This window comes from Macrobrachium nipponense, chromosome 12 (genome assembly GCF_015104395.2).
Source record: "Macrobrachium nipponense isolate FS-2020 chromosome 12, ASM1510439v2, whole genome shotgun sequence".
Classification (NCBI taxonomy): Eukaryota; Metazoa; Arthropoda; class Malacostraca; order Decapoda; family Palaemonidae; genus Macrobrachium; species Macrobrachium nipponense.
Genome location: NC_087205.1, coordinates 70385367 through 70412442, shown reverse-complemented (window position 1 = coordinate 70412442; position 27076 = coordinate 70385367). Strand labels below are relative to the sequence as shown.

The window sequence follows — 27076 nt, the reverse complement described above, 5'->3', positions numbered from 1 at the left end:
GCTTTCACATACAACAACTCACTCATAGATACAACTGAAAACGTAACATTCATCCAATATCGCTGATAACGACGATGAAAATCAAATACTATCAAATAAGGAGAGTACGGGAATGTGTCGAAGTAAAATGAAATGTGAAAAAACTTATTTAATTGGTATTCGCCACAATGCATCGAAGTTTCGAAGCATTGTTTCAATGTTTCGAAGCCTCTTAAACTTTTCTGCTAGTGAGTCGAATACGTCTGGAATAAAGGTTAAAATTCAACATTTCGAATGTTGTATCAACAGAAAAAATCGAAGCTCATAAGATGCCTCTTCAAGTCTTGATTCTTAATAAGCTTTACATGCGTCAGGTAGACTTCTTTTCGCGATTCCATCAATGATGAATAAAGCTGACCGATAAATCAGTCAATAATTTTACTGCAGATTCCATGAACATTATACCGTTTCACGATGAACCATATATAGTAGGTGCAAAACAACAGAACAAAGAACAATGTTAATTAAATTTAGATGGCTAGGTTTCATGAATGAAACATCAAGAGAGTAAGACAAGGCCACGACGTCATACGAGTGTCATGTTGCATCAGAACAAAAGGAAAATTCAGTTAAATGAGTCACACAACGGAAAAAAAAACTCCGCGGTAAAGAAAACAATAGCGTTTACCTTCAGCTGACGAGGCCAATCGTCAAATGATGTAAGTCCTAACTGTGCAGTGAAGTAACACTACCCATCTATGGGTTCTTAGCCTCCAAACTTACGCGTTCACCTTCGCACCTTCAAGTAAAATCCTCATCTCTTCCTATACTATTCACCCTCTGCCATTCAGCCACCCAAAACTCACCTGTCAGCCCCGACACCAACCCACCCACCCACTCTCGCCAGCTGGGGCCACCACGTGTTGTTTTGTTGGCTAACCCTGCCAGACAAGTCTGTCTTCTCTTCCGCGATAGAGGGAGGGAGCCTTTTATGGCACTGTCTCATTGTGATGTCGAGAGACCGACCCTCTGGCTCTGCTACTCTGCTAATGCTGTTCAATTCTGGACAGGTGAAAAAGGGAACGTTACCAGAGTCTGCGGCGACGTCAACAGTCGATTGGATTTCATTTGCGCTTCTCTCTCTCTCTCTCTCTCTGACTCTTTTGCTCTCAAATTCCGTTCAATAACTGTTCACGAATAATATCCGAGGTAACCATCACATTCAGAGGATAATCTCTCTCTCTCTCTCTCTCTCTCTCTCTCTCTCTTTCTGTGTGTGTGTGTGTGTGTGTGTGTGTGATTAATGTGCTGTGTCCAGTTTTTCCAAGGTCCTAATGTCCTTTTGCATGGTGGTTCTCGGAAAATCGTATTTAAAAATCCTGCTTAGAAATGGCAATTTGTTGACTTGCTTCATGAGATCTGAATGAATAGCTCTCTCTCTCTCTCTCTCTCTCTCTCTCTCTCTCTCTCTCTCTCTCTCTCTTGACACACGCACAGGAGCGTACTTTCTCGGTGATGGCGAAATAGCAGTAGCAATTACTGTCATGCAAATGACAGAGAAGCGCACACTCACGCACATATAGATAGGCAAATGGATAGATAATATATGCAAGTGTATTTGAAGAACAGGAGATAAAAAACACCCCGGATGTTGCTGAACTGAAATGGACGTAATTACATCGCACCGTTAGGAACATAAATGCATGAGTTACCTTTAGCAGACAAAGAAAAAAAGAAGAAGAAAAACCTTGGTGTACCGAGCAGCGTTATGAGTAACTTCTGACTTTCCATTACATGTGTACACGTATAAAAATCAGTCATTTGTGGATATTGCTTATTTATTTTTTTTACCTCATTCTTGTTAATTTCGTTATTTTCCTGATTTTTATGCTAATATTCATTTGATGGCAGTTTGAAATAGGCGCTACTGCTCTGATGAGAATGAAAAAGAAAAATCGGAAATAAAGTGTGAAAATACAGTCCGGCAGAAGGTTTCGCAGAGAACGAACATTCATGTTTCTGTTCGTCGTTCGTAATCTCACTTCCGTGAAATGCACTGCATTAAACAACATAAAAACAACACTAATTCGACTGCTATAGATGTTTAAACCTTTATGTCAGATTAAGTTCTGTCTATATAAGGCGCACGGCGTAATCATATACCTATTTTTTTCTGAGTTAACAAAGATAGTCTACGGAGAGTGAACTCACTGAATCTTCAAAAACAACATTTAGAGACGAAATGTGTTTGATGCAAAACTGCCTAAATATTTTCAGCTTTTTATTATTATTATTATTATTATTATTATTATTTTATTATTATTATTATTATTATTATTATTATTTCATTATTATTATTATTTTTTTTTTACGGGAAACGCACACTGACAAAATGCAAATATTCTTAAGACAACACCATTAAGCACCACAACAATACGAGCGCCAGAGTCAGTTGACGTTTACCTGCGAGTATAGGAAGACGAAATAACAAAAACATGATACCTGAAAGTCAGGGACCGTGACCCATAGTCACGTGATGCTCAACTCTACAAAGAGGAAAGGGAGACGCGGCAGTAAACCAAATTTTATGACAGCCCAGTTGAAACTCTAAGGAAATTGTTCTCAGAATCGTCCTCCACAAAGAATTCTCTTTGGTTTGTGCCACGTGAGCAATGTTTAACCGTCGTCGCAAAAGATATCTGTTCGTCAGGGGCCACAGACAAGCTTCCCTGAATGAAGGATTATCAAGAGGTACGAAGCTGCTCGTGGGTCTTGTTCACAGCGACGAAACGTCATAGTCAATCTGTTCTTTCAAGACTCGAATGACTTTAATTGGACGATTTCTCTTTATGATAGAAATCAGAAATGAATATGACTTGGGAACAATGCCACCATCAAAGATATCGAAATATATATCTACCGAATCCTAATTTTAGAAATAAGCGTGCAACCGATAAAAATAAGCCAGCTATTCCTATTTCACGTTTGGTGATCACACAGGAAAAAGGGGAATTAAACTATAATTATTGTGATTAAGACAAATGCTTCAATGTATATACACACATACACACACACACACACACACACACACACACACACACACACACATATATATATATATATATATATATATATACTATATATATATATATATAATATATATATAGAACTGGCTTTCTGCCTTTGTTCCCACGCCACCTCTTCACCACTGATGATATCTCTATGGATGAAGAAAAAATGTCTTTAGAATGCCTTTCATGCACAATCACGACTGTTGCCGTCCTTCTCTAAGATCATACGATCAAAAATACAAGAGGTGAAAGGAACCAGACGCGACAGCGTTTTGGATGTGACATATGTTAACCGAGATGGCTATATATATATATATATATATATATATATATATATATATATATATATATATTATATATATATATATATATGTTTTTTTTTTTTTTTTTTTTTTTTCTTCATTTTAAACTGAAAGCGAAAAAAAAGGGTTCTGAAGTTGAGATGAGGAGGAAGCGAAAGATAATCAACATCTATCTTGTTTCTGTTTAAAGTAAAGTTTGTACATTTTGGTGAGGCTCCGATCCGGAAATTGATCTCCAGGCGGATCTGGATACAGCGGGAATTGTGGTTTGGGTTTTCTTGATATGCATTGACCTACTGTCCTTTTTTTCCCTCTTGTTATAAGGAAATTCTTTTATAAATTAATATCTTCATTAGTGCGTGTTAACCGGATATCATAATTACTGCTTGCTGAAGGTTAAAAGATAAGCTCACGAAATTACTTGCGGTTGTAAGGTCTGACGTCAGTGAACGTGGTGATAATCACGCCTTTTTTGTAATCATGGCCGTTTTCTTCCCTCCGTTTTTCCTGCTTCTTAATTTTCTCCCCTCCAATGACGCTTTCCCACTTAAAACACCTTGTCGTCAGTTCCTCCTTCTTTCATCATCCTTCTTCCTCTTCTTGTTTCCTCTCGTCTTCTCTTTCCTAATTTCAACCTTGGGAGTTCGGCTTTCTTCCTATTTTCTTCCCATTTTCTTTAATAGTCGAATTCTAAATCTTTATATCTCTATATGTAGTACATTAGCTTGAAGAAGGTTATATCAGGAGACATATATTGCCATTAGGGTGCAGATGGAAGGACTCATTTATGTAGTCTTTGCAGACAGAATTTGTCACAGAAAATGTTGAGCTCAATTCGACTGTAACTCTTAGTTCCGTTTTTCTAGTTCTCTCTCGACATAGAAAAGTAAAATATAATTGCTACATTCATATATACCATTTCCCTTTACAGAAAGGGGTTCCAGAAAATAACAACACAGCAATCATTGTCACATTCATACTGTTTGTGTTAAATCATGAATAAACCCCCAGTGTAGGAAACTTCTGCAACATCAACTAATTCATACACCTGGGCAATACTGACCTAAGAGGCGCCAGTGGCTTTGGGATATGCACTGTATTACTGAGACAAAAGCTGCGAATTCCTTGGAAGAGGAAATGCTCGTTAAATGGCATGAGAGCCTCTCTGTCTTGAAGCCATAGGGAGCACGTAGTAGTGTACAGGACTCTTAAATGTTTCATGACTGGAAGATGGGCCTGTTTGGCGAGGCCAGTGACAATCACACTTTTCACTCCGACAGAGTGACAAGAAAATAAAGCAGCAGCAATCGCTTGTCAGCTTGTTGTGAATGTCACCAATTGGCCTGGGGTCTGCGATTTCCCACTCCGTACCCTATACTAGTAGTGTCAAAAGCAGAGAAAGTATCTACTTACATATATCCATATGTAGATACACACATATACGTTATATATGTTATATATAACGACAATGAAACAAGCCGTGGTGTTGTAGAGATATGCCTGCGAAGAGACCACTCGATGAAGAACGCATTTATATTCATTATTCTTCTTGACAATTCATGGGCAGACAAAACCTCAAGAACATATGAGATTCAGTCACTCTGAAGTCATCTTCAGGTTTGTCTCCTATAAAGGGTATCTCGACTCACTGCTTTCAGTTTCTTTCGTGCACATATTCTCTCTGTTTGATATTCTTCTCTGGGTTTCCAGATGTTTTTTGTTAATGAAGCGACGGACACAAGAAAACAATGTATACATTGAAATAAGGCTAAGATGTTTTTGGAAGTAACTGGCCATCCGAAAGGAAATTTTAGAATCAGAAGACTCTGGAAGTCTTGACTAAACATACCCATACATAAGGAGGTGCTCCAGTGGATCCATCCACCAGGCTTGACCCAGGTGGAAACCAGAGAGGACTGAAACAACGAATGATTGACCTCCTTAGTCCCATGACCACCGCTGTTGCTAATCCCACTATATAGTGCCATTATTCTACACCCGCGTATTCCATATAATTGCTCCTGTTAGCTGACAACTGTCCATACTCTTCAGTGAGTGATGTGGACTGTACTGCCAATTGAAATGTTTTGTTATCATTGTGTCATTGGGTTTTATGGGTTTTGAAAACTTATCACAATATATATACATATATACAACAATATATATATATATATATATATATATATAATATATATATAATATATATATATATATTATATATATATATATATATATATATATATACGTACATATTTGTTTGTGTCTAACTCCTAGAATTTGAGATACCTTCTAAAGCAATATATAAGCGTAAACATTACACACATTCACATAAACATATATATATATATATATATATATATATATATATATATATATATGTGTGTGTGTGTGTGTGTGTGTGTGTGTGTGTGTGTGTGTTTGTACATATACATATATAAACAATACAACAGTAAAAATATTGGTAGCATTAACAAAAGTAATTATTATATATATAGAATCAGCAGTTCGTAATGTTAAGTTATAGCCTCATGACCTAATTTCTATCAACTTCAGAATGCGTGGGGAGCCGGTTCCTGCAGCCTTATATTTCTTGTTCTATACGTGATTGTATTTTTGTCGCTCTATCCGCTCTTAACCGTTAGATTTTCGATAGCCTAGACAAAAGCACTCTTAATGCGATTAGGCTTAGCCATGTGAAAACAACCCAAGGTTGAAGGACGAATTCCTGAATGATATTCTAGGTCCTTTCTCTTTATCGCTCTCTAAGTTTATTTTTTTGTACTTGCAATAAACTTAAGTATGACTAAAGTCTTATATTTATAAATAAATTCAAACCTTTATCATTAATCTGTTTTGCGACAGTATAAGAAGAAATTAAAGTTGGTAATTTTAGTACCTGTAAGTAAATCTATGTTCTGATTTTTGGTAGTAAAAACGATATATTCATGCCGGAGGAGGAGAGGGAAAGACAGAGAGAGAGAGAGAGAGGAGAGAGATTGAGATGAGAGTAGAGAGAGAGAGAGAGAGAGAGAATGTCCAGCGAGCATTCGCTGTTACGATTCATGGGTTATGAAGGCAATTTTCACTTAATAGCGCAATTTTAACCTCGAATTCAGCAAAAGAGAATTTCACCAGCAACTGCGAGACCGGCACTTTTCTTGCGTTGGAAACGTTCTCTAAGATATAACCAAACACTTCTTCCTTATTGTAAAAACTGGATCCTACAGTCACTTACATGGGAACGATTCAGAATTCAGTCATGAGCTATGATTGATCGCAGCAGTTCCTGGAAGATCTGCGTCTTACGATTCCCTGACGTTAAATGTTCAATTTCTCCTCATGCACACTGGCGTCTGCCTGTCTGTTTGTCACTTTTGTCTCCAACAGTGTCCGCGTCCGTCTGTCTGACACAAATAGTCGATAGCAAAATCACAAGCGAGAATCTCTAAGTTCCCGTGAAATCATCGTTTGTGTAACGGGTCTAGATCAATTATTGCTTCGTTATCTTAATAAACTAATGAATCGAGGAAACCGCGATAAGAATTCGCGTGCGGTTTCAAGTAACGACGAGCGGCGCATGCGCACTGAAGGCATTCCAAGCGCTTGGCAGACCTTGCAAGCCACTCAAGGCCGTTCGCATTCTATCAGAAGACATTTGCTTGGATCGCAACGATTGGAGAGATTTTGGTATCAGCTCTAATTTTGTCGCAGGCTTACATCTGAATTTGATGGCTTTGGTTGATTATAACGTTATTATGTCTTTGTGAACTTTTGTACACAAAGAATACATTTATACAGATATATATCTATATATATATATATATATATATATATATATATATATATATATATATATATGCATAATTTCAGCATTAAGCACTTGAACCTCAATAACAAAAGGTTTGGCTCAAGAGATAAGACACAACACATACACACGTACATATACATGAATATATATATACATATACGCACACACACACACACACACACACACACACACACACACACACACACACATATATATATATATATATATATATATATATATATATATATATATATATATCCCCTTATATTGCATAATGCAAGAAAAACTGGCAAATGGAAGTGAATTTAAAAATTAAGGAAGAATGTTAAAACTGATACCTTGTAAAATATAAAACGATTACTGTTACACAGTAGGTTATCCGCTGTGCCGCAAAAATAAGAAAAAAAAAAGATAAAGAAAATAACCAACAATAGAAAAAACATCAGATTACTAGTAGAGGCGAAACAAAAATCGGAAATTTTTCATGTATTTCGAAAGCTATACTCACAAATCGAGAGGGAATAAACTAAACTAAAGATGGTCTTGGGTTGAGAATGAAATATGTACACCCGTACTTATAAAAGTGCATTCTTATGATTTATCTGACATGGAAATAATGATGCATACTTCGTTAGCACGAAAATCGATTATGGTCAACCTATGCGAGCTAACTGTGTAATTCAACAAAGCCTAGAAACAAAGGACTTGGTTCTGTTGTTTCCACACTTCATAAACTGCTTACACGCTATGGAGTTGGGCGTCCTGTTCTTGGCATTGTTTCGTTGCTGATTTGGATGCCGTCGCCTGAGTGACGTCATTGCCGGAGTTCCAAACCTGGGTGGCACAAACACCGATGGAACTGTTGGGGACAAACGTTGTTGGGATGAGTTGAAAGCAACAACTTTGATCTCGGCGGGAAAGTTATAGTTATTTAGATTTCCTTATTCATATGATACTTGCGTCGAAAGATGGCCTTCTGTCGAGAGGATGAAATCTACGACGCGAGAGCTGTAGACATCATCATGCGGCATCGTCAGTCACACGAGGAGAGGAGGTGTCTTCTGACTCTTAGAAGTAAGGTCATTTTCTAAAGCCTAAAGATATGGAGAGGAAGTCACAGGAGGTGAGACAAACCTTGATCAACGGTTACGGATGTAAATGGTCTTCCCTCCGCCGCTGTCATGATTAGTCTTGTTGACTCTAGTTAATTGCAGCTCACCCTTCCCGCCACCTTTGGTTGGGTAGCTCTGCATCTAGTTTTTCCACCTGTCAACCGTTGCTGAATTGAATCTCCGAAGCTTTGTTGTCAGACTAAGGTGGCCTTGTGCCAACGCAGTCGCTCGCCCGTAATGCCGAAACAAAAAACTGATGACGTAATGAAGTTACAGAACTCTTCGAATTTGAAATGAGCTTTTAGCAGGCACCATAACTTAGCTTTGAATATAGGTTATATTAAATCTTTTAGCTTAGTTGATAAGTTCTGTTTTGACCAAGGACGGCGTAGCCCTGAAAAATCAATGTTCCATTGTCTTGGGTCTCTTACAAGCAGATTTGCAATCGAGTTCTTGAATGATATTGTAAAATGTACAGGTGAAAGTACGTGTTCATATTGAGGTGAATTGGGTGAGATATTTTTGTTGTGAGGGCTCAAGTCTAAATGGCATTGCAGATAAAATTGAAGAATTTCTTCTTGAAGATAAATGAAAGCAAGAGCAACATACCGGATTCACTAATAACTTCATAAATGATCAAGAAAGATGCTTAAGAAAACAAAGGTAGCTGAAAAATGTGTTCCTGGGCCAGATGAAGAAATTCTATTTAGAGTAGTAATGCTACATGTCAATCATGGTTGAACTACAAGCAATTTGTTGGTGGCGTATACAAAGAAGATAATGAGTTAAATAGCTAAGTAGCTGATAAGAAAAAATCGGCATTTGAAGCAGATTCATTTAAAATTCTTTTTTCAGCTCTTAGAACACTGGCAACACTCGGGTTAAAATAAAATCTGAATGAATGGACTAACTAGAGACAATTACTCAGTGAATCGTTATTACTGAACACAATTCCGGGAGAAGGAAGTGTTTATAGTTGAGGCCTTGTGGTTGTGGATAATGAAAACAAATTCATACAAAGAGTAGGTACTGCATGGCGTGACTCGTCAGTTTTAGAAGATAGCTTCTGTTTTCTCACGCTTATGTGACGATGCCAGAGATCAATTTTTCTTACTATACTGAATGCCAATTTCTTCAAGATGAAGATTTACGAGTAAAACAGAAATCTGAAAATCCTGGAGCTACCAGATTACCTGTGGTAAAGCTGAGAAATTTCACAGCCAGATAAGTTATTTATATGGCTCAACAATTAGTCATGTAGCTTGCGTGTCAGTTCTCACTTGTATCTGCACGAGGCTTGGTGTGTTTGCATTTCGCCGAAAACATGTGCACTATTTGTATAAACATATTTTCATATGTATATGTAGTTAACACGCACACATAAATACATACATACATATATGAATAACAATCGTTACTGCCTATGGTGTGCGCGTGATACACGACCATTCATAGGTCATTAAATCTAATTAATATTGGATCTGGCCAGGATTTGGAATGGGAAACCACCAAGATATGCCAGATGCCACCAACACAAAATCCCACTGGACATACGAGGGGCAGGGCGTGAGGCTTGCAATAAATATAAATATATATATATATATATATATATATATATATATATATATATATATATGTGTGTGTGTGTGTGTGTGTGTGTGTGCGTGTGTGTGTGTGTGTGTGTAGTTTTGTCAGCGTCCTAGAGTAAAAGAAATAACATAATAATCGCGAGCACGTTCATAGTTACCTAACAGATGAATAAAAGAATAACTGCAAGCGCAAACTGATTCAACACAACATTTCGTAATGCTCTCAGCAGCGCGAGTACGTTCGTGCGTACTTCAGTTGCCATGCGATGCGAACAATGAGTGAGGGGCGTGAGTCAGTAGTTTTTTGTTTACTGGCCATGACACCAATAGAACAGCGAGGCCTCTACAGATTATGTAGATAATTATCAGTGTCGTTACGCATTTCTTTTAATCGTTTATCTTTCTCAACCGTTACTTGCCATTATCTTTCTTCTTAACCTTTGTCCTCCACTTGTCGGGATATATTTACATGTGAACTGCAAAAAGCCTTTTTACATAATGAGGAAGTCATGTGTTATGGTCTTGTAGCAAGATACATACTTTTCAGGAGATGAAAGAGTTTGCACCGTTGTCTGTCTGTTTATATTTTTACTTTTTTTTTACTTTGGGCATATTCTCTACTTTGACGTATTAGCTCTTTCTCGTCTTGACTCCCTATCTTTCACAAACCATTTATAGTATTTTCACTACAAAGACCATCAGCGTAAAACCTGGATTCCATTTCAAAACCTAAGCTAAAACAAGCCTCTTGTTACACAGATAGTTAGTGATTCCGAGTGCTTTTGTGTGGAGTTAATCTTGAAATTTTATAACAAACAGAAACAGTATTGATGTGAGCTTGCCCGTCAGTCCAATATAAAAAATTGGATTGTCTATCATCTTAGGTAAACAATGATGCATATTCAAAGGTAATGATGTTTATCACAATGATAGCTAGAAAAAATGAAGAATACACGAGCATGCTATGACATTACATACGAGAATTTTCATGAAATGAGCATACTATGACATTACATGTGAGAATTGTCATGAGTTGTTCGCAGTAAGAAAATACGTTACATTTACTTTCAAAGACAAAGAATCCTATTGACGAACCCTTGCTTTTTGCTTATTCAAGATCAGGGAAGATATGCATATGATAAAAGCTCATTACTGGTAGTGCTATCTTTGCTCGTTTAAATATTGACCACTGCTATTATCATCACCTATATTATTATTATTATTATTATTATTATTATTATTATTATTATTACTGAATCCAAAATATTATAAACTCATATATATAACCCTTATATTACATCTGAGTAAAATGTCACTAGCATAACTGAGAAAACAAGAGAATCGAGTCTTAGTTTACTTCTCTGATATTATGAGATCTGCTAAAGCTGTCGATCTTTTACTCCTTTTTTTTTTTAATCCCGATACAGCATACATTTCCCGTTAACGGTATCCGTTTGTCCCGCTTTTATACTTAAGTACATTCGAATAATAATGAAAAGTCCCTGTTATATTTCCGTTAAATTAATTTTACTTTCAATATAATGTACTTTCAAAGCAACAATTTCATCCTCCAAAGTTAGAGATGCGTTTATGACATAATTTGCAAATGCTCTTCATTTAAATGTTGCACCTGACGCAAAAGTTGAAATCTCAATCTGTGAGGGACATTGTCATTTAGAGCTCTTGAGAGGAGGAGTTATCTTAAGCTCTTACCTAGATGGTAAGGATCCTGTTTCACAAAGTTATGTATCGGAGATGTTTTAATACTATAGGATTCGTCACCATAAAATACTGCTGACATCGCCGTTATACTTTGCGCAGCTCATATTCTGTAGTTCTCTTTTATACAAAATGATTAAACTCCCATAATTCGCGATTTCCAAAATAATTATTCAATTGTTGGAATACAGTTATTACACGCTGTATAAATATCATTATTCTCATCGTGATAAATGTATACTGCCCCAAAATTTTCGATTTTCCGCAAGATAATCTTTGTCACCGACAAGTGCTACTCCCCGTGAACTCAGAAAGTGGGTCTCCTGAGGGATGCGCTCGCTCTTATGATGCACTGTTGAGCACCTTTTCATTTCACTTCCTTTTCTTTTCAGTTCGACACTTATCTTTTTGCTTTTTTCTTCTTTTTTTTCGCCTTGCAGCTAGTCGGCGCTCTTATTTCTTCTTCCTTTCTTCTTTTCTGGAGGGTGGCTACATGATATGGCAGTCGTGTCGTTAAGGTTTAGTTTCAAAATAACCGGTAATCATCCTCCGCGTCTATATGTACGAGGAAAAAATATTATTTTCGCTGATATTTTTATATCTTATTATTTATTTGTTTTGACATTATTGAAGCGTTTTGATAACTATCAAATATATATAAATATAATTATGTGTGTATTTGTATGCATACATACATACATACTACATATATATATATATATATATATATATATATGTGTGTGTGTGTGTGTGTATACATGTCTATTTCTTTTATACATACATACAAATACGTATATATATATATATATATATATATATATTTATATATATATATATATGTATATATAATTATATTAATAAAAATAAAATAATATATAATAATATATATATATGTGTTTATATATATTATTCTGAACCTCTGCTAGGTGTTAATGCACCCGCCAATTTATGGTTATAGAAGAAGTTCCTTGCACGACTCTCCCGGCTCCCAGCCAAGTAAAACCAACCATTACGAAATTTTCGCAACTGCACTGGAATTTTTTTCTTTCTCTCTCTCTCTCTCTCTCTCCTCTGTGGCCGTTTGTATTGCATTGACAGTTTGCTGTTCAAGGTTTACATTTATCTTACATCGTCGCTGTATTTTGTTTGTGATTCTTGGGACGTCATTTTACGGCGATAAAATCACTCGTGTGGGACTATATCTCATTCAATACTGTATGAGGATTAGGTTTGAGAACGGACGTATATAAAAAGGCACACACACGCATTTCTGTGCATTTGTACGTATGGAAGCATATCACTGTGCAAACACATGCACACACATTATATGTATATACATAAAATATGAATATATATATATATATATATATATGAATATATATATATTATATATATATATATATATATATATATATTATATATATATGAAATGCATACTGATAGATTGTCAGAGATATAACAAGACAAACAAACAGACAGGCAAAGCACAAACACACACACACACACTTTCTTGTAAAGATTATAAACGCATAGCTATACGTTCATGTGACTAACGATCCCATCACGTGGTCTGACAGGAGTAAATCGATAGTCACGAGACTTGTTCTCCTGGTGTGACTAACGAGAACTTGAGTAACGGTGCAGAGAGAGAGAGAGAGAGAGAGAGAGAGAGAGAGAGAGAAGAGAGAGAGAACGCTCTTGCTCCCATGCCTGTAATCTACTACTGGAAGAGGAGTCGAGGTATTTCCAGCTAAAGTGTTTTCTAGCCAAAGTACTTTCCTTGTGAATCACTCTCTTGCTAAACCTGCTGCCACCGAATGTTTTTATCATTATTTTTCTTTAATTTATTTATTTATTTATTTTTTAAGAGACATTTTGACGTCAATGCACATCTACCCAAAATATTTTTTCTTATGTTTCAATAAATGTCTATTTATAGGGGGATTGATATACATTTTGGGGCTGTAACTGTCCTGGACTTTTAATTACGAAATCGTAGCAATATGAAAAATTATAATTTCTTGAGGAGGTAATAAGTGATGGGTTGCTATTTTCAGGAACGTTGCATCGCGGAAGGGAACGAATAATTAAGACAACGTATTTTAAGGTAATTTGTATATTAAAACAAACGCATTTCATCTTAACGCTCTGAGTTGGTACTTCGTTCTCGTGTCAAGGATGACTTGCTGGAAGAGAATTTATCAGATCTTCTAACTTCAGGCAACAAAAGATAAGGCAAAATAATTAGGAAGCTTTGAGTTTTATGAAACCAAAAAGAGGTTTAAAAATCATAGGCTGGTAAGGCTGAAGATATGTAGAACAGTGTGGTGTTGTAGTCACGGCCGATATCTAAATAGTGCGTATTTAGATCGGGGTTACTTGTAACAAAATCTCAGCTAATCTAGAATAATCCTATTGATAATCAAGAAATATAAAATTATGGCGAATTAAGGCAAGAGTGATAAAGGAGCAGATACCAGTAATATTTCTGTGCACTGATGCTATTCGTAGGGGGGAAAAAGCCATGAGGGGGAACAGAGAAAAATGCAATTACTGTTGGCGTCCTTAGTGACGCCCATAGCAACGGCTTCGATTAACTAGGGGCAGGATGCGTTGAGGAGAGGGGGGAGAGGTTGTATAGGGGGAGAAAGTGTGGGAGGGGAGGGGGCGGAATAAAAATTTGTGGCGTGTATGGTCCACGGAAGGGTAAAAAGCATAACCCAAGGACCTTGGCCTAGCCATAAACAAGTATTGTCATTATGGAAGAACTCTGACCCGATGAACACGAAAGTCCTTACTATAACATTAATATTAATATCGTTTTTCGACATTTTCAGTCCAGAAACATTGTTTCGGAAGTGCTTTTTATAAGGACCTAATCACTATTATTAATTACATAACGACTAATTATTCCAAAAAACAAATGAGGACAGTTTTGGAATAGTTAGAATTAGGTATAAGAGTGACAAATGGTTTTCAGTACCCACAATAGCCCGTGAACATTTGTAGGAAAAACAATTTCCCATTATGTATGATTAGATGCTAAAAAACTAACCATAACCGGGTGATATAAATAGAACATTTATTCTGGAAAATAATCTTCTCTGTCCTTTGGTGAAACAATTAGAAAACGAGTTTGATTTTCCTCGCTTGTTTTCAAGCGTTTAAAACTATCGATTATCGGGGAGGGGGGGGGGGGGGGGGGCGATCTTTGGGTGATTAACGGCAAATTACCTCGTCATTCCGTATGGGTATACAGTGTAGTTGCCATGGCAACAGGCCTTTCCTCATTACAGGACAATAGTTTTTAAGGTCCCTTAATTAAACAAGGATGGTTGAGTCAAATGTAGTTCTGATAATCATTTGTGTGTGTATGAAAAACAGTTTGATATAATAATATGCTTAGTTTATTCTTTTCTGTTTTCTTTAGATACCCCGATAATGCAGTTATACATTTTTCAAGACATTTTCAGTTTAAACTTTTTGAATTACAAGTATTTATTCTTCGTTGATAATCAATAAAGTTCTTCTTGCTATTTGTTTAGTTCAACGATAATAAATGCACTTTTCATTAGAATCGTTATCAGTCTGATTCTCATAATGCTAATCTAGTTATCCTTGCTTACTATCATTATCAGCCAGTTATCAATTAGTATTATCTTGTTATCGTTTGTTATCCTTAAAGGTTTGACAAATCAACTGATGGCAATTTACTTTAGCATTATTTTCATTAGCTGATTTTTTGTGCAACTGAAAAACACGTGAACCGAATACATTTTAAAAATGAATTTGCAATCAAGAATGACACCTAGATTTTTAAATGGGTGCGTGTAGTTACAATAAGACTGTCAGTAAAAAGATCTGGATCTGATGGTCCAGTGTCCTAGACTTAATGAAAAGCATACTTTGAGATCATATATATATATATATATATATATATATATATATATATATATATATGTGTGTGTGTGTGTGTGTGTGTGTGTGTGTGTGGTGTGGTGTGTGTGTGTGTGAGCATCCATACTGAGCATCCATACGGAATGATGAAGCAGTTTCTCGTTATTCACCCTAGTAAATATACTATATGAACATGTTACTTATATATGTGTGACAAATATCGTACAAAGCAAAAATCAGTTTATCTGGTGACTCTGGTACAAAAATGCAGCTACATTTCATTTCACAAACACTTGAGGCAAAATTAAGTAAGACCCAAATTGTTAAATCGTACAGACTAATCATTGAGGAAAAAGAAGAGTTAAGCTATGAAATTAAGAATAATTAATATATAAACAATAAAATCGAGCTTCCCTTTCGGTAAATTAAGTATAATTGATTGATTGACTGATGGTTACATGGAAGTAACAAAAACCAGAGTTACTGAGGACGAAATTACAAAGAAATGCAAAGGGTTTCGTGATATCAGTTTATACAATTTACCCAGCCAGCCAGTATTTTCTATCAAATATTGAGATAGGAAATCCTAGTTTTGCCTTTCACCCCTTTGTTCTATATATTTCAAAACTACTGTATTATTCGTTGTATTCCTAGATTCTTTATAAAGGAAACCGTGTTTTGTTCAGTATCGCCTTCCTTTTCACTGGAATTCATTTGCAAACAAAGTGCCCCGCAAGGTCGTTATCGTCCTGATCATATGGGTTTTACGACCGTATGTCCACGTCTTCTTGACAAGCCAAGCCGGCTGTTTAATTTAGCTGGAGAGAGAGAGAGAGAGAGAGAGAGAGAGAGAGAGAGAGAGAGAGAGAGAGGCCAAATCAAATGATGGATTACAAAGATTGCAGGGGTAGAGGGTAAAGCATCTAATCGATGGCTCACATACCAGGTGTTCCTCAGCGATAGCACTTTAATTCGTTATAGAGAAGGGGGAATGCGGCGTCCTGTTTAGTCCCTTTACTCTTTTCCCTTCTTTTTCTTCATGATTATTTCAACGTCTCTTTCATTTCATAACTGGATTCGAATCTGGTTTTTTTCGTTTTTAATATTAGAGTTTGTTTCTTCCTCATCATCTCGGCATAATTTAAATAAGAGTTTGAAAATTAAAGTGTACATCCCTCGTCATCACTCCGTTATTTTTCTTAATAGCACGTGATCCTTGCCATGGAATTGTTGCCATGAGGGCGTCACTCAGCGAGGCATTCTGTTTCTGCGCTTCGAAGAATGTCTATGTGTTGGCTGTGTCTCAATGAGACCCTTGACAGATACAGGTGCCCCAATAACCTTCTCCTCTGCCTTTCTCATTACAAGTAAACTCCTTCAGCTTCCGTTTTTATCAACGATTCTTTTATGTTAAGAACAGGTAAAACTGTATTTTTGGAAGACCACTTGGAATAGAGATATGTTTTTTATCCAGTATGGCATTTTTTTTCTTATATTTGCCTTTTGCCAAAACTTTCCCATCGGTTATGGACCATCATCTGTGGACTGTATCGTAGATTTTCGTTAAAGGTCATATCCATCCCCGAGTCAGGGCAGTTTTTCTTATCTTTGGTTATCAATAACTTGTGCCTCCTCAATCATCCAGTTGTCTCAAGTCGTTACTGTACTACCTGTGGAACAAAAAGATAAATTTCGATTGTTCTGTGTTACGTCGCTAGAGACAACAGCAGTTAAAAAGAGACCTTGATGGAAGAACACAGCAACGAAAGTCTGTCCAATGCGCGAAGAGAATTCAACTGATTCTCCTAAAATCATGATATACAATTTAGGAAACACAGAGGAAGCCAAAGACATCCATATTCTGATTGAGAAATTTATGAATGACTGAATAAACCGGTGGGCTCGTAAACACTGCGGTCGAGTTTTTTTTTTTTTTAGACTGGGAATGCTATAGGCTTCTGACTCTTGCACCGAAGACAACCATTGCATTCACGAAGTTTTCTTTATTTTCCATGCAGTCTACAACGCTAGCTGCATAGTACATCAACATTCATGGAACTTTTTTAGGAAAAGGAAGTAAAAAATGCCTTTTAATAATCAGCAAAGGACCAGTCCACTTAAACTTTAAAACCTAATCAAAATCTTACAGTCTCCTTCAAACGACATTAGTGTCTCTTTCTCAATAATCAACCAAGAGTCGTGCATCCGAATACTCACACTGAGTAATTATTGATTCATGATAAATGAAGATACTCAAAACAACAATGGAATAAGTTCTGTCGAGTACTACCCTCTTCTTTCTTCATCAAATATCTCTGGTGTTTTAAAACAAATCAGAAAGTCTTATGCCCGAGGCTTTGATAACGAACCTATATCATAGAAATTATTCTTTAAGTATAAAGTGAAGTGAAACTTGCGTACTAGGATTTACGGCTGGTGTCTCATTCTGTTCTAAACCTTTCCTAGATTTTTGTCGATTTTATTTCTGTTCAAGAAATGTGAAATAGCCAAACACTGCCTTTGATGTTGAAACTTTAGAAATAATACTGACTATCTTGTCACTAGCACATTGCATTAATCGGTTAAGTATAGAGGATATCTTCACAAAATTTAAGTATCCATGTTTTCTTCTCTTCTTTTTTTAGCTACCACTCGACTACAGAAACTGACATTCTGGGTCAGTTGTGGGTAAGCTTTGTGGGGCGCACACTTCTTGCTACACTTGTTATTTGTAGTGTTTCAGCTTATGTACCTTTGAACGAGACGGGACAATGTCTTCAAAACTGCTGGTCTGGGAAATGTTTCTTGAATTTTATTAGAGTAAATCCTTACAAACAGGAAACCTCGATTACCAAAAGATGAGAATTTCAATAAAAAGAGAAAGAATACTCCGGCCAGAGTTCAGTGCAAAAGAAAAGAAGTAATAAACGCGCCGAAGTTTCTTCGGTGCAGTCGAGTTTTTTTGTACATCGTATAATTAGGGCCACCGAAAATAGATAAATTTCTCGGTGGTCTCGGTATAATGGTGTATGAGCCGCGACCCATGAAACTTTAAACACGGCCCAGTGGTAGCCTTGCCTATGTCGTTGACAGACGCACGATTGTGGCTGACTTTAACCTTAACTAAAATCAAAACTAGTGAGGCTAGAGTTTGATGATAGGAGGGTGGATGATCAACATACCAATTTTCAACCCTCTAGCCTCAGTAGTTTTAAAGATCTGAGGGCGGCCAGAAAAGTGCGGATGGCTAGACAACGCAGACACAGTAGTTTTCTTTTCAGAAAACTAAAACTGATAAATTTAAACAAGAATTGAACCGAATAACGGAATTTGTCTACGCACAGACTACGAATATCGACGCCAAAAATATGTTGCTGTCCGCACATAATTTGAGATGGAAAAACAGGACATTAATAATATTGATTTTGAAAAACATTAATTAAAACTACGCCTGCTTTATCAGGAATAAACAACTTATTCCTGAAAATTTAATTCCCAGAGCAAATAGTGACAGTTCAAATACAATATATATCGGTACTGGAAATATCACTTGGAGCATCGCTCACACTTTCCAAACAATATGCATTCGAATACGAATTCGTAGAATCGTCCAGACATTCCATCAAACAGTAAATATCTCTCCGCATAAAAAATGATAATAATACTAAATAAATAAATAAAACTAATTAAATGTACTGAACGGGAATGAAGGTATCGGGTGGCATGCCAAAGAAAGCAAAGTGAAATGGAGTGAAATGGTATTCATTCCAAAATCTTCGTCTCTCACCCAAATGGATGAGGCAAAGAATAGCTCGGATACCCAGCTGTTGTCTCGGGTTACCACAGGAAGGAAAGGTGCCCGATTGACACTGGCGGTGTAACTGAAAGCTAATTTACTCTCTCTCACTCTTTCTCTCTCTCTGTTTGTGTGTGTGTGTGTGTGTGTGTGGTAATGTCCTAATTTTTGGTGCTGAAGGATGCGATAAATATGAAAAAGAGTTAAGAAACAAGTAAATGAGACAGAATTATTTCCTTTCAATTGAAACATGTTACAAGGAATGAGGAAAAATTACCGAGAATTTTTTGTTGTATTCGTTCAGACTAACATAGCTAAAAAAATTGGTACACACGCACACACACATATATTTATGTGTGTGTGCGTGTGTACCAATTTTTTTAGCTATGTTAGTCTGAACGAATACAACAAAAAATTCTCGGTAATTTTTCCTCATTCCTTGTAACATGTTTCAATTGAAAGGAAATAATTCTGTCTCATTTACTTGTTTCTTAACTCTTTTTCATATTTATCGCATCCTTCAGCACCAAAAATTAGGACATTACCACACACACACACAAACAGAGAGAGGAGAGAGAGAGAGGTAAATTAGCTTTCAGTTACACCGTCAGTGCTCAATCGGGCACATTTCCTTCCTGTGGTAACCCGAGACGACACACACACACACACACACACAACCCACACACATATATATATATATATATATATATATATATATATATATATATATACTATATATATATATATATATATATATATATATATATATATATATATAATATATATAACCAAATGTTTTTTCATCTAAGGAGGTAGCGCACCCGAGGGTGTTCACCAATGGTGGCCTCCGAAGATTTTTGGGACAGAGATTGCTAAATCCGTAGCTTTTATTGGCCTCCGGTAAGGATCGACCGACCTTGCGATCACGATCGAGATGCTGTACCACTGAACAATACTATAACTACTATATATATATATATATATATATATATATATATATATATATATATGTGTGTGTGTGTGTGTGTGTGTGTGTGTGTGTGTATATATCATATATATAATATAAATATATATATATATATATATATATATATATATATATATATATATATATATATATATATATATAATGTGTTCTGGTAAAGTATCATATGCTAAGCATGTGCTCACCCTGATCCAACACAATAAGAAATAAAGGGAAGATATCAAAAGCCCTTACATGAATCGTATTCAATACATCATACGACTAACAAAAAATCCTAATCAACGCCGAATTATACCAGTTACAACCCACTTAACTAAAACTATTGAAACTTAATATATTAGCCTACCCGTAAAACAGTATGAAATGAACACAAAATACGAGTAAATAATGTCAAAATGCACTGACTCAATAAAAACAGTTGAAGTGTTGATTTATTGGTACTTGATCCCTGGGGCAACTTCCCCCCTTCCTCCACGCCCCACACTTCCCCCTCCCCCTCTGTACAGTTGTGATTCCGAGCACAGACCCAGGGATAAGCAACTTCGTTGAGAAGGTAAAAGTATACATACCCGTGGCAGAGTATAGAATAGAACAAATCACACAATAGATGGCTCTGGATTCATATGTACTAAATTTAAGGGAATGCTCTAAGAAAGCTGTAGGTTGGGATGTATCAAAGGGAATGAGACTGCCGTAGTACATTACAAAAGTGAAGTAAAGCAAGAGGACGAAGATAATGGAAAAGTTAATAAAGATAATATTGCATGCATACGGTTCAGCGATATTATTCATACTTATTCAATGTTATTTGGACTGTAGTAGTTTGAACTCATGACTTAATTCCTGATAATAGGATATTATGCTCCTAGCCATGGAAAGAGATCCTCGGTCGGAGAACTGTCTCTCGGCTGACCACAAACGGCTACTTTGACATGGAGTCTTTCACAAGACAAAATACTATAACAAATAAAGCTACGAAGCTGATTTGTAGGCTTATTTTCAACTGTTTTGGCTTATTATACTTTGTAACTGAGGTTCCAGAATGATCATTCCCCCTCGGGCAAGAAAAAATGGCAGCTATTGATACATAGAGAGGGAGGGTGCAAGTGGAAAAATATATTATATATAGACTCATAATGTAAATCTAGATAAAAACTCACTTTAAAAACTTTAATAGTAAGAGGATACATAAATCCCCATTATTATTATTGCCCTAACTTGGTTTCTCGTATCCGTTGAAGCCATTTTTATCTTTGCTCTTAGACAAACAAGGAAGTAGGGAGCATAAAAATGGGAGATATCAAAATGTGCTGGACGAAATCATTTCATGGTAATTTATGATGACAATTGCGTGTCGTGATTATTCAGTTCTTAAGAAGTAATTTTTCATTCCGCTCATTGAAGAATATTAATTTTCATGATATGATCTCGAAACCCAGATGGCAATATGTCACACTAGATGCAGTTATCTCTGCGTAGGTACCTATCTCTCTCTCTCTCTCTCTCTCTCTCTCTCTCTCTCTCTCTCTCTCTCTCAGCTGTTCATATAAGTTCGTATTCTCATCCGCAATCGTACTTATTTTTCCAGCCATATACAAGTTAAAAAAGGATTTATTTACTCATATTAAACAAACACTACAAGGTTACTCAATGTCTTTTGTAGATTTTTCCTTCCGTTCAAAAACAGGACAATAAAGACGAGCCAAAATCAATTTTACCTAATAATATAACGTCAAATGACATTTGACTTAAACATCATCGCAAATCGTCAGGAAAGAGACTGGCGATAAATGCAGAATTGTTGAGAAAACTTTTGATTTTTTATGAGATTTAACGCAAAAGGAGAAAAACGAGAGCTACTGCAAGAAGGGATCAACATTCTACACAAGGACAAATATCTGATTGCGATTCGAGGAACCGGAACAGATGCTTCCCGTATCTACAGGAGCTTTAAACTTTTTTAGGGAGTTAAAAATGTCAAATATGACTTCTGCGTTCAAAGCGCCAGCGGGATTGTCTTTATTTCTTGAAGTGAGCAAACAGTTGCACAGATCATGTCTGAGCAGCCGTTAACATTCGAAGTAAGTACCCACAGGTGAGAAAAAGCATAGATGCAAAGAAAGAAAGATAAGACAATAATGATAAAAGAATCCTGTGAATCTCTCATGCCGCTTTAAACATGTATTAGATTCTCTCTTGAACGCAGGGGCATAGCCATCAATGATGTTTCTGGCGGGCATTTTGCAGTTTTCCACCCTTTGTGTTCTTGGACAACCTTTGAGCGTTGGAAAGAACATACCGCAAAGAAACAGGAAGAAAGTTTGCGGGAGAATCTTGGACTGTACAAGGGTTCGCCTACCTTTCCTATTGTGCTTGCTACAATCTTCACAAGAACTTTAGGTAAAATTTATCAAATATGAGAAGGGTGTTTCAAGAAGGCTGAGGAAGTTATGCGAACAGTCGCACAACTCTTTTGAGAATCTCAATCTATTTTTTTTATCATTTTGTTCACTACGCTACACACACACGCGCATAAAAAGAATAGACACGGAAAAACGGAAACTGCTCTGCGCTCATTTCTGTGACAGACTTTGGTTCATTATTTCCTGAAAGTCCCAATGACCTTGTCTTGTACATACCGTCCCTTAATTCTTACAATTATTGTCTTTTGTTTAGTATATTGAACTCAACAATTAGTTACAAGCATTGATTAAGGAAGCTCATCAACTGTTACAAATTGATGAAGGAATAACCGTCCACATGAAAAAATAAATAGAACAGTCCCTTTCTTTAACAATCGTTAAGAACGTTGCCCTTCAAGACTAAGTGTCATCAAGGTTTCTAGACCTCGAGTGCCAGGACTCCCTGACGGTCCAGGATTACGGCCGGTGTTTTTGACACGGCGGGTGTTGTCTTCCAAATTCTTTCACCCATCCCTCTTAACACTGAAGGTCTGAAGGTGGGGGGGGGCGGGGGTTATACTGTGTGAGAACGGATGTAAACAAATATCTTATTTTCCCGGTGAATGCAATCGATGACTTTGCTAACTTCAGGGGTTCAAATGTGTACTACAAACAGTATCTTTCATAACCTTTTTTTTTTAAATGCTTTTCAGATATTGATTTAATATAAAAAACTGACATCTTATTCTTTAAAATCAAATCTGGAACACAAATGTTCGCTTCAAGAACAAACTTTTCGTCTGGAGTAGAAATAACGACAAAATGGAAGATGAAGTGACATTAAAAAGAGAGAGTGCGGATTTAACTGGAAGAACCACTGAAAATGAAAATGAATATTTGCTCAGTTATTTGCAAATCTCTATTTCGTGCTCTAAATGCTTCAGTCTATTATGTACAATGGACATATGCTGCGTTTGTATATGTTTTGACAATGTCAATTCTGATGTGTTTCATATTATCAATTCACAATCAGCTATTATCATATATATGCATATATATTACCATTCATACGTATGCATGTGTGGTAGGAATCATATTCTTTTAGATTTGATAGACACGTTTCAGCATTATCAATTAACAACAATAATATGTTCGTGGTCATTTCCAAGCTATATTTCCCTTATCGTAATATGTTTCTCTGCATCATGCTGGAAACCATTTACAATGACGTCCTTAAATTGTTTTTCATTAAAAACCCACAATTATACCAATGAATTTCATTATCAACAAGAGATGAACAATGAAAACAAAGACTTTGGAACACCCGAAATGTGCACTTCTCTAGTGTGTTCGCTAAAAACTAATAAGAATATGGAGTGGGGGTGGGAGTGTGGGCGGGCAGTTTCCCCAGAGCATAATCAAGAAATAGGGCGAGAGGGTGACGATCCTTTCTTAACCGATATTTCCATTATTATTTAATGAGAACCGCTCAGGTGTTCGTCAAGTCTTTCAATTTTCAACTTTCACCACTCATACAAAGTACAGGTATAATCCAGGATTTTTATTGAACAAGAATAAATGGTCATTTTATATTACCAAAGTTAAAAAAAAGAAAAAGAAAAAAAAAAACATCCCGGACAACAAGTTACAACAGAGATGGAAGTCCCTTACGGCGACAGACTCTGTTGATGATTCACCGGGTTTCCAAACACGTAGTGCCGCTGTCTTTTGTTTATCAGAGGACGTTTTCTGCGCGATGTTTGTTTTAAAATCGTAACTGCGTCTGTGCAATGCAACTCTCGCTCGCAACTGTTTCAAGCCTAAACACACAACGCACCAAAGGAACGAAATTCAGGTGGCTATACTGTGATTCATGAAAAAGCTTATTGGGGAGATATTGTAGTTTTAAATTTACAGGTCCAATAAGGATCATTGATCAAATCACGGCAAATCTTAAGTATAACGACTGTACATCAATCCCGCTTTATTTTAAGTGGACACACTTTATATCAGTCACTGCTTCACTGACACCCGTTGATTTTATTTTTTTATTACTCACCTGAATATACGACTGTAGGAAGAACGGCGTGAATGCTTTCAAAGTATCTAAGGAAATGAGATCTCGCTTTCGTGCCTCTTTTTCCTGAGCAAAATGGAACCAAGTCTGTGAGGCGCCCTGTAAGCAGTGCCACAATTGCAAGAGTTCAGACAAAGTTTACCACACAATTGCAACGACCTCGCTATGCTTTCGCTTTGGTTCTGTACTCCACACTAATGATAGTGACCCATTCCGGTCCTGGCATCGTACTTCCTCAACTGTTGACGTCCCCTCTCCCCACCAATCCCCCTCCCACAGCTCGTAAGATAGTACCTCCTCCCCCCCTCTCTCTCTCTCTCTCCATACCCTTTTTTGAGCGTTACCCAAGCGACTTTCTTCACTGGAGTGAAACAGGTAATATATATGATTCACAAGTTCCTTTTAGGTTTATGTAAGCTCAGCGTCATAATATGATGACGTCATTCTGACTTTTTGGCAAAGTAGAAGGAAATCTTGTTCACAGTTTTTGCCCAGTACGCAAAACTTATTCAGAAAACCAAATGAAACACGCAAAAAATATTTGGTAGATGTGCATGCACTACAGTGATCACAACCCCCCTTCAGGGGATTCGACCCTTACCCCCTACCTCGGACCACCTGGCTGCCCCCTAGACCATCTATCTGGCAAGGCTGGCACCCACTTGGCACCGGGAGGGGAAAACCAGTTCATGTTGGCACCGAAAGAGCATGTACGTCCGGAGTCGACGATCCTGTTCCTCATTTCATTAACACGCGACTCCGAGCTACTCACCTCTTTTGTTTCCATCTAGTTTTTCCTATTTCTTTACATCTTACTGTTTGTTCCTTTTCCACTTCACTTCTTTATTTTAGCTTTTTATTCTCGTACCTCTCCTCCCTTTCATTGTTAAACTGGCTTTCTTTGGACGAAATGTCCCATACAACGAAGACCTTCAGTCAAAACGAACCCAGGTGTCTGCTCCTGGTCTATAATAGAATGTCCCAACCGCGTGGCTGAGTCTGCCATTCATATCACCTGATGCGATGGCGATGAATTCCACGGCATTCTTACAAGGAGACGCACCATTTCAAATGAGCTCTGAAGCGTAGAGCAGAGAGAGAGAGAAAAAAACTGTAGTTTCTGAGAAATTAGCTGTTTAGTTGTTTGGAAGAATACAGCAGTCATCAGTCAAATGACACTGTCAGTTACTCGAAGAGAATTGTGAATTGTTAATCATAATGAGAATTACCACTCAATTATGGAAAATTTTGTGTCCAGTTGGTGGAGGGTTTACTAATAATGCGCAAATAACTGATCAGATTTTTCGAAGATCTCTCGAGATCAGTTATGACGTAAAATTAAGGTATCAGTGATAATTCATAAAGTGATAATTCATAATAAGAGCTTAAATAATAAGAACAACATAGTATTCAACCACTATTTATTTTGATTGAAAGATCTTCATTAGATTTATTCAGACTTTTACGTGTTGCCGGGTGAACTATAAATAGAAATTCTACTATGTCTATTGGGCCAAAAGAAATGCGAAAATTGATATAATTGTAGATTATGAGCATACGAGAAAAATGACAAAAATATTTACATTAAATGTATCCAAAGATTTCATGCTGCAAGTGGCAGCGGCGGAAGGAGAAATTGAGAAGAATTAAAGATGATCTGTCACGGATGCGAAGGAGACGGGCGATACACAGCCTCGTTTTTACCTTGGAAATAAGCAGCGAGTAAGGCAAACCCGAGCTGCTGCCCTTCTGGCAAGGAATCAGTGAAGGCACCTCAAAACAGACAGTTCATTCCCGAGCGAAAACACGACGTCGGAGGAGATTGAAGTCAGTTCTTTATAGTCGCTTTTATCTTGTTCTCGGGAAGTTTACGTCGAGTCTCTCTCTCTCTCTCTCTCTTGCCTATAAATCATGCGATGACATTTCGTGGAAATCCTGTTTGCCTCAGAAAGCTTCGACAAAGGAAGAGGGTGAGATAGGAGATAAAAAAGAGAAACGGGAATTTCCTTGTCATTTACGGAATTTCTTTTCTTACAGAGAGAGAGAGAGAGAGAGAGAGAGAAGAAGCGAGAGAGAGAGAAGAGAGAGAGAGAGAGAGAGATTACATTTCGTGAAAGCAGTCCTGATATGTGATCGATTGAGTTAACCAAGGGAGCCGGCCAACATGATCTCGATGACGCCAGAGAGAAAAATGTTAACATCTCCATTTTCGTTTCTTGAGGCCATAAGTCACTTTCTATTTCGTATTCGTTAATGCTCAAGCAATAAATACCACCGTGGATTTTCCCGCTTGACTGTGTTCGCTCCACAAACACCAGAATTATATCATAAGTTGAAAA

General features: G+C 36.9%; 1 protein-coding gene across 2 annotated transcripts in view; it reads right to left on the bottom strand.

Moving 5' to 3' along the window:
- The window catches only part of LOC135224593 (T-complex protein 11-like protein 1), a 161819-nt gene extending 136873 nt beyond the window's left edge, over window positions 1-24946 (bottom strand). The window contains exon 1 of one of the 2 annotated variants that reach the window (XM_064263733.1): window positions 24720-24946. The gene's annotated coding sequence lies outside the window, so the exon portion shown is untranslated. Of the gene's footprint in view, window positions 1-667; window positions 779-24719 lie in introns of those variants that run through there. The other variant, XM_064263734.1, reaches the window with a different exon arrangement.
- Window positions 24947-27076: the final 2130 nt, after the last annotated feature.